At 41.1% G+C, this 7886-nt stretch overlaps 1 long non-coding RNA gene across 1 annotated transcript; it reads right to left on the bottom strand.

Annotated features, from left to right (window-relative positions):
* Nucleotides 1–869: 869 nt before the first annotated feature.
* On the bottom strand, nucleotides 870–7849 carry LOC136014523 (uncharacterized). Its single transcript, XR_010612755.1, has 2 exons — nucleotides 7759–7849; nucleotides 870–3572 (listed from the first exon to the last, which is right to left on the bottom strand). It is a non-coding gene; the product is annotated as an uncharacterized LOC136014523 (long non-coding RNA).
* Nucleotides 7850–7886: the final 37 nt, after the last annotated feature.

A 7886-nucleotide genomic window follows, 5' to 3' on the forward strand; every position in this document is an offset into this window, starting at 1 on the left:
ATTTAAAAAGACTTGCTTTCACATGTCCCAGCAACAAGATAACTTTTCAATCTAATAATCTGTAGCCCCATGCAGCAGTAACTCTTTAAGCAAAACTCCTGCCACATCTAATAGTTTTGCCTGAACAGGGACTACCACAGCAAGCCCATGATCAGTATCCCACTACCTGAAAGGCAATTGCAACCCGCAGATGACAAACTGCCTGGAAGTGTCTTTTGACAGCAGCAGTGCAAGTGCCTCTGGCAACTGTCACAGGCAAGCAGCTGCACAGTGAGCTGTGGGGATGTTCTGTACCAGATGGAGATCAGGCTGGAAGCAAAGTTATCTAGGTGGCCTCTTTTCTTTGGCACCTGCAAGAGCATTCAGTCACCAAAAGCAGAGGTCCATTCATAAATACATCCTTGTAGGGGCTTATTATTCTATATCACACCCCTTTTTGGAGCAGAGAGAAGTATTTCAGGGCCACATAAGTTGTTATGAAACGTAAACAATCTTTTCATTCCATTTTGTAGCAATACTGAAGAGACAATACAGCCTGTTGATGGTAATAAAATCACCTTTGTTTGGCTCTTCATTTATCTGGAGTTTTGGTTATGAAAAAGTTGAAGTCAGGAACAAGGATTTTGACCTCAGCCTGCTTTGCATTTCAATACAGAAAACATTTTGGTTCAAATCCAACTTTCATTCAAGTAACTAAACTCTAAAATCAATGGGGTGATCTTAGGACTACAACTGAAAGTGATCATATTCCTAATATTCCAGGAAAAAATGGAGGTCATTGTCCAAAGAATAAATTGCCTGAAACGTCTGTTAAGACATTGGTGATTCCAGATAAGTGATGAAATAAACTCAGATGACATTGCATGTAATTCTTCTTTAAAGTATTTTATTTTAAATTGTCCCTGGGAAAGGGAGAACAAGGAGAATTACAGTGGCAAAGCTATGGCAGAAAAAGTCACATAATTACAGTTCTTACATTCATTGTGTGTTTCAGTAAGTTTGTAGAGGTGAATTTTTTCAGTGATATCCAGTGATAGGACAAGGGGCAATGGGTGTAAACTGGAACATAGGAGGTTCCACGTTAACATCAGGAAGAACTTCTTTACTGTAGAGAGTGACAGAGCACTGGAACAGGTTGCCCAGGGGGGTTGTGGAGTCTCCTACACTGGAGATATTCAAGGCCCGCCTGGACAAGTTCCTGTGTGATGTACTGTAGGTTACCCTGCTCTTGCAGGGGGGTTGGACTAGATGATCTTTTTAGGTCCCTTCCAACCCTTGGGATTCTGTGATTCTGTGTGATTCTGTGAATGCATAGGCCAGTGGGAAAGGAACAGGAGAAACTTGTCCAGAGTTGCAAATAATCACTGGTTAAACAGGAGGTCCAGATAAGACTTTTAGGCCTGTTTTGGAATACTGGAAGAAAACCGAAAATTATTAGGGAAGACTAACCCCCTAGGAGCCTCAGAGATACTGGCATAACTATTATTTGTTCAGATTGGGGCCAGAAATACTCCACTGCACTGAGATGAAGACACATTTTTCTAGTGTGAGAGAATGACTACAAACTCTGAAAAGGTAGTGCAGACACAGCGATATATTGGAAAATATTTCCTTATTGTCTCATGTATATCCTGCTGCTTTCACCAGGAGTTGCTTATCTCAGCACTGAATTCAGATTAATATATATTCACAAAGATTGGAATTTTTGAAAGCTTGGCTTGAGAACTGGCATCTGGATTTATGGCTCTGCTGCAGTATCTTTTGAGATGCTTATCCAAAAATTGACTATGAGCAAGAACTTAGTTTATGATGTGACAGTTTTCATTTTCTCAAACATGCCATCATTTCAGGTGAGCTTTTATTCTTTTTGTGGGAAGTCTTGAGTTATTGTGACCTTTAAAAAAATTACAGCAATATATTTTGTGTGTTATAATGCACAGCAGATACTCTGCCATAGAACATCTGTGAGCTTAGCCTGGGTTTACATCTGTCCCTTTGGGCAGCCTGCTTCACTGCTGAGCTGCTGCAGCATTTGGAGCAGGTTTAGAATGAGGATGACTTACTGTGAAGAGAGCTGCCTACTGTTCATGAGAATGTCACTGTCTGGAATGGAAAAAGCACAGAAGAGTGCAGTTCTCGGCTACCCAATTCTTGTGCAGTCCCTGCTAATGTCAATAGATCTCCGTAACAGCTTGATTTACTTTAACGCAACATGCAGCTGTCAGAAAGGATCAAAAAAAGGGTTATTTCTGAAACAAGAAGTCATCGATGGTAAAAAGCCATGCATAAATATCCATGCAATACCTAACAAACCTTAGCCTTGTGATAAAGGCCTAAATTTGGATTCATGTGTTGTGTAAGGAAGAATAACTGATTTGCCTTTAATAGCATTATTTCTGGTTTAGTGTGGAAGCACAATCAGAATTATTCTATGTCAGTGACTGTTTACATTGTAAATAATCTACGTCCTTCTCACAACCAGCAGAAGGGAGCCAGTATCACAGTAGCGAGTAATACTGACCACAGAGAGCAACAATTATGAGAGTAGAGTTTGGCCACACATACTTGCACTAGATTTATTGTCTGATGAGCCTAGCCAGCTTGAGCTTGCATCATAATCTAATAAAAAACCTAATACCTTTTCATCTAAATCAGCCACATATATCAGGCTTTGGAGGTGTCAGGTCTAAAAAGAGAATTGTACCTCTGCCTTGCAGATATTTTTATTGCCATGGAGAAATATATTGCAAGCAACAGTTCCTTAGACAGCAGTTCTCCTTTCTCTTTTCCACTCTGGACGAATAAAAAGAGGAATAAGTGAGGCAACATAAATTCACATTTCTTATTGGATCTCTCCTAATCTGGTGCACTCAAACTTGAAAGCTTATTCTTCTATATCTTGCAATGTCTTAAATTCTGAAGAAGCTTGACAGGCAGAGAATGAACAGATGCACATTAGAGGTGGGAGATGATCCTGTAGGAGGTCTATGCTCGAGTTATGCAAAGATAAGGCTGCAGAGGAATGCCTGCATGGTGGAGAGCTGTGTGGGTAGAGGAATCCTCCGGCATGTACCTCTTCATGGAGATGCATATTACATAAGGCCTGCAAATGACTTCCTGTCCCTCCATTTTGTACTTCCATCTTCTTGTTATGAGAAGATACCAGTACAGAGATATTTCACCGGAAGCAGGCTGCCCTGCAGGTTCCAAATCTCATTCTTTCTGTCCCAGCTCCCCTGCTGAGCAGTTATCTTTTCAAAGCCAGCAAGCAAGCTGTTCCTCTAGCTCCCACGTAGGCATGGTATGCTTCCTGAACCAGGTTCTCTTTTGCGTCTCTGCTCCCTGGAGGCTGTGGATGCTTCTGGGGGCAGGAAGTACACTGAACACTGTTGTATCCTGGTGTATGACAAACTTCACCTCAGTAGCCAAGTGTCTTCAACAGTTCGACATGCAGGTAAGATGGAAAAGCACATTTTATGTATCATTTACTAGAAGGTCAAGAATAGCCATTCAGGAAGGTAGGGCAGAATGTGTGTCCACTAATGAGCCTTTAGTGATGCACATTAACTTCCCTGAATAAGAAGCATAAACAACAAAAGAGCAGTGAGTGTTGCTTTGATAATAAGATGTATTTTTCAATGCTGAATGCCTTTCATAATTTATCTTCACTTTGGAGTTCTTAACAGAACAACTCTAGTCCATGTTTACACAGGAAACAAAGCTCTGATGTTCTTGAAAAATACATTTAACTAGAAGTATTATGGGTATAGCACCTTCACTGATTTTCATTATGAAAGTGAAAAATATGATTTCCTATTTCTGTTATATACCTACTTTTTGGTAGGTAGTCATTAGATTCATGTAAACTTGATTTCTACCAAAAAGAAAGCTTTCTATATACTTTTAATATTCCAATGCAGTTCTATTTATGAAGAACAGATATGAAAAACCCTGGTCAAAAGTCAAACTCCTGCATAGAGATTTTTGTTTTTAAACAGATGTCAAAGGCAGAGCCCTGGTGTATTTCCAACAGTTAGTTACTGTGTATTTACTGACCTACCTATTTGCAACTAACCCATTCTCCTTAAACACAACAAGCTTTGAGGTTAATGAATCCATGTTAGAACAGGAATACTATGGCATGGAATACTTATTTCTGGCCATATATGTTTATTCTCTACTCTATTATTTGACTTAAATTATAAACCAAGCTTCAAACTCTTTATTCACACAGAGAAAAAAATATTGCAACTATTAAGTGCATGAGGTGCATGTACAGATTCAATTAAAATTGGAAATAGCGCAACTGCTGTTGTCTGTGTGATAACCACCTCTTATTTTCTAGTTTTGCAAACAAATTCCAAAAGTTTAGGAGGGTAATTCTGGAAATCCAGTACAGAACTGGAAAAATTAGAAAGATGGTGATATTAGGTCTATTTTATAGTAAGTCTGCTCTAGGTAGTGTCATGGATCCATCATGACACAGTGAAAGAAAACACATGAAGAGTGCTGGAATACCTTTCTTGACCGTGAGATACCCACACAAACTAATGAAAGGGCAACATTCAATGAAGTAGAAAATAAGCCTAATGGAAACAAACTTACAGAGAAAATTTTCTAACTCGACCCTCTATACCATACAGCCAAAATCAATGAGTTAATAATGCCTTTTCTTTCTTTCTTTTTTTTTTTTTTTTCCCAGTGGAAAGCCACACTATCACAGGAGGCTAAATTTTTGTTCAGAACAAAGACTTGACACAGGTAAAACACGGAGCACAAAGCACAGTCTTCCTTCAGGAGAAACACTGAAAATACTGCTAGGGAAATCTAAGAAACAATGTGTTTCGGTGGGGTGCTCTGTACATGGCAGGGACTGGTCACCTGAGTAAATTATCTTTGGAGTATAGAAATATTTGTGACAGGAGTGCCTGCAGTACCAGAGAAGGTACATTGTTGGTGTCTCTCCATTCAGGTCTACCCCACTTGTTCTTTCCATACTATAGCTGAACTTCCCATTTTATAATTGGTATTAAAACAAACAGTTACAGAATTGAACTCATAAATTAATTTTTTTTTTTCTCCCAATTCTGTCCAAAACTTAACTATGATTCATGAATATACTTCCATCAACAGCTGTGGAAACCTAAACTGACAGCTTGATTCCTAAACCTTTCCTGTAACAGCAGTGGGAGTAGGGAAGCTGGAAAACTACAACTGTCAAGGTCTATGCAAAGACATCAGGGCAGTATACATCCATATAGGGTACAAGTTGAAGGCATACAGATCTCACAGAAGCCCAATGAAGCTAAAGAAGAGTAAGTTTTATAAGGGATGGAGTAATTGAAGTAATCACAATATAAATGGTCTGACCCAGACAGCTGTTTTCTCTAACTGCCCTCCTGTTTTCTCTTTTTATCCATTTCCTGTTTCATGCTCTTAATTCAGGTTCAAATGAGGTATATCTTCTCCATCTTTGCAAGCCTGACCTACTTCAGAGGGATTAGCAGCACCATGACATGTCTCCCCTCTTTTAGGAACACACTGTTCTGTTTTAGGAATGAAAGCCACTGCCTTGTTCCTGAGCAGACTTTGCCTGAACTGCAAACATCCTCTGTGTTGAATATGGCTTATTCAACCATATGGTAATTACTTATGAATTACTTACAAAGTAATTCTTTTGCTCTTTTCATCCTCAAATCTTTCTTTCCTGGTCTTTTTCAATTCACAGAAACACTCCCATATATTTGGAGCCATCATTTCATGTGTTCCTCAGCCACTTGATGGAGATCTGCCACCCCCTTCATTTGCATGTTCTTTTAAGACACAAATATAACTATACAGCACCTTGTACCAACAATAAAATATTCCTGAACCTTCCCCTTTGCACATCAGCTGTTTGTCACATAAATTCTTCCAATCTGGCTCCACCACAAGATCTCAAACCTCTCTGGTTTGAGTGTGCCCTTCCAACCCCATTCCCCTTAAAGAGTGTGGAAAAACTAACATGTTTCTCTCAGGATTCCCCAGCTCTTACTGAGCAGCAGAAAAAAGTCCTTTCTGTACTATCTCTGCACACGGGCGCTTCAGCCAAGTGTGTGTCTACTGCTGTATTTCTTTTCCTTCACTAAATATCTCAGGTCTCAACTTCGCTAATATACCATGTCCAATTTTCAAACTATCCATTCAGGAAGGCAATAGTAAATTAGAGAAAATATATATGTTTTATAAACCACAAGAATAGCTAAAGGATTAGAAAGACTCTAATACAGACACTCTGAGTTCCATCTATGTGTATCACATGGGAAATATTAGAAGATGTGTTTTGTGTGGCTCTTATTCCTCAGCTGGTATTAACTGCAGTGGCAAAAAGCTTACAGCTCAGAAAGGAAAGGATGGGAAACGGCCAACAAAAATCTTTGGCAACAACAGGTATTATTTGAATACCTAGCAAGGAGTGAGGTGACCTACTCTTGAGAAGTAGCAAATGAGGAAAACTGCTGTCACTGTTTCATTTCCTCATAGTGTGAGTGGTGCAACAGGCAGGCCTGTTGGAGAAAGAGTACAAGCTTGCAGCTCCTGCTAAAGTTCTCCTGGCTAGAAACAATCTTGTACTTCTGTCCCCAGAAGCTAATGCTGAGTCCACTTCAGCATCAATAAATAAAGGCCACATCAATATTCAGGTTTTAAGGAACAACTAGAGCAAAGCCCAGATTGCTGTGAAGAAATATGGGAGTAATGTAAAGATCCTCATAAACCAAACTGGCAAAGTGATAAAATAAAAATCCTGATGTGGTAAGCCTTACTGTTTCCTCTGCTGGAGAGACATAGAGTGTAAATGTTTTAACAACAGAGCTCATCAAGTTTTGGAGTATCTGTTAGGAAATTCACTACAAATTACAAGACAAGACAGCCTTCAGCCGAAAAAGAGCTGGTTTTTGTATCAGGCAGGACAGCAACTCAGACCTGTACAGTGATACCTCATTTTTTTTCTAGCCAGTTTGCCAGGCTGAGGAAGTTGACTGTCCCGATTACCATTGAGAGTGCTATCACAGAAATCACAGAATGGTTTGGCTTGGAAAGGACTCTAAGATCATCCAGTTCCAACCCCCTGCCATGGGCAGGGACACCTCACATTAAACCATGTCCCCAAGGCTCTGTCCAGCCTGGCCTTGAACACTGCCAGGGATGGAGAATTCACAACCTCCCTGGGCAACCTGTTCCACTGCCCCACCACCCTCACAGTAAAGAACTTCTTCCTTATATCCAATCTAAACTTCCCCTGTTTAAGTTTTTACCCATTACCCATTGTCCTGTCACTACAGTCCCTAATGAATCATTCCACTCAAGGGTGGGACTACCATTCAGAAAGACCTGGACAAGCCAAAGGAATAGGGTTGACGGGAATGTCATTGAAGTCAAGGGAAAACATGAAGCCTTGTGTCTGGGGTGGGCTAAACAATGAGCGGGGACAAAATCACGGAATGGTTTGTGTTGGAAGGGACCTCAAAGCTCATCCAGTTCCAGCCCCCTGCCATGGGCAGGGACACCTTCCACTGGAGCAGCTTGCTCCAAGCCCCTGTGTCCAACCTGGCCTTGAGCACTGCCAGGGATGGGGCAGCCACAGCTTCTCTGGGCACCCTGTGCCAGCGCCTCAGCACCCTCACAGGGAAGATCTCGGGCTGCCAGGACACTTAAACACGATCCTGCATTGCAGCCCGACAGGGCTGGCAGCTGACAGCATCGCAGTCAAGTGTTTACCAGTTTTCATCACTCGGAACCCGCTGAGAGCCTTGAACATCCCGCTACGGGCGCCCAAATAGAAGAAAGGCTCATGGACCTGCCGAGTGCGCCCCTGCTTGGAGCGGGAGCGGGCCCTGAAGGCCTCC

This window comes from Lathamus discolor, chromosome 5, assembly GCF_037157495.1.
Source record: "Lathamus discolor isolate bLatDis1 chromosome 5, bLatDis1.hap1, whole genome shotgun sequence".
In the NCBI taxonomy this organism is placed as follows: domain Eukaryota; kingdom Metazoa; phylum Chordata; class Aves; order Psittaciformes; family Psittacidae; genus Lathamus; species Lathamus discolor.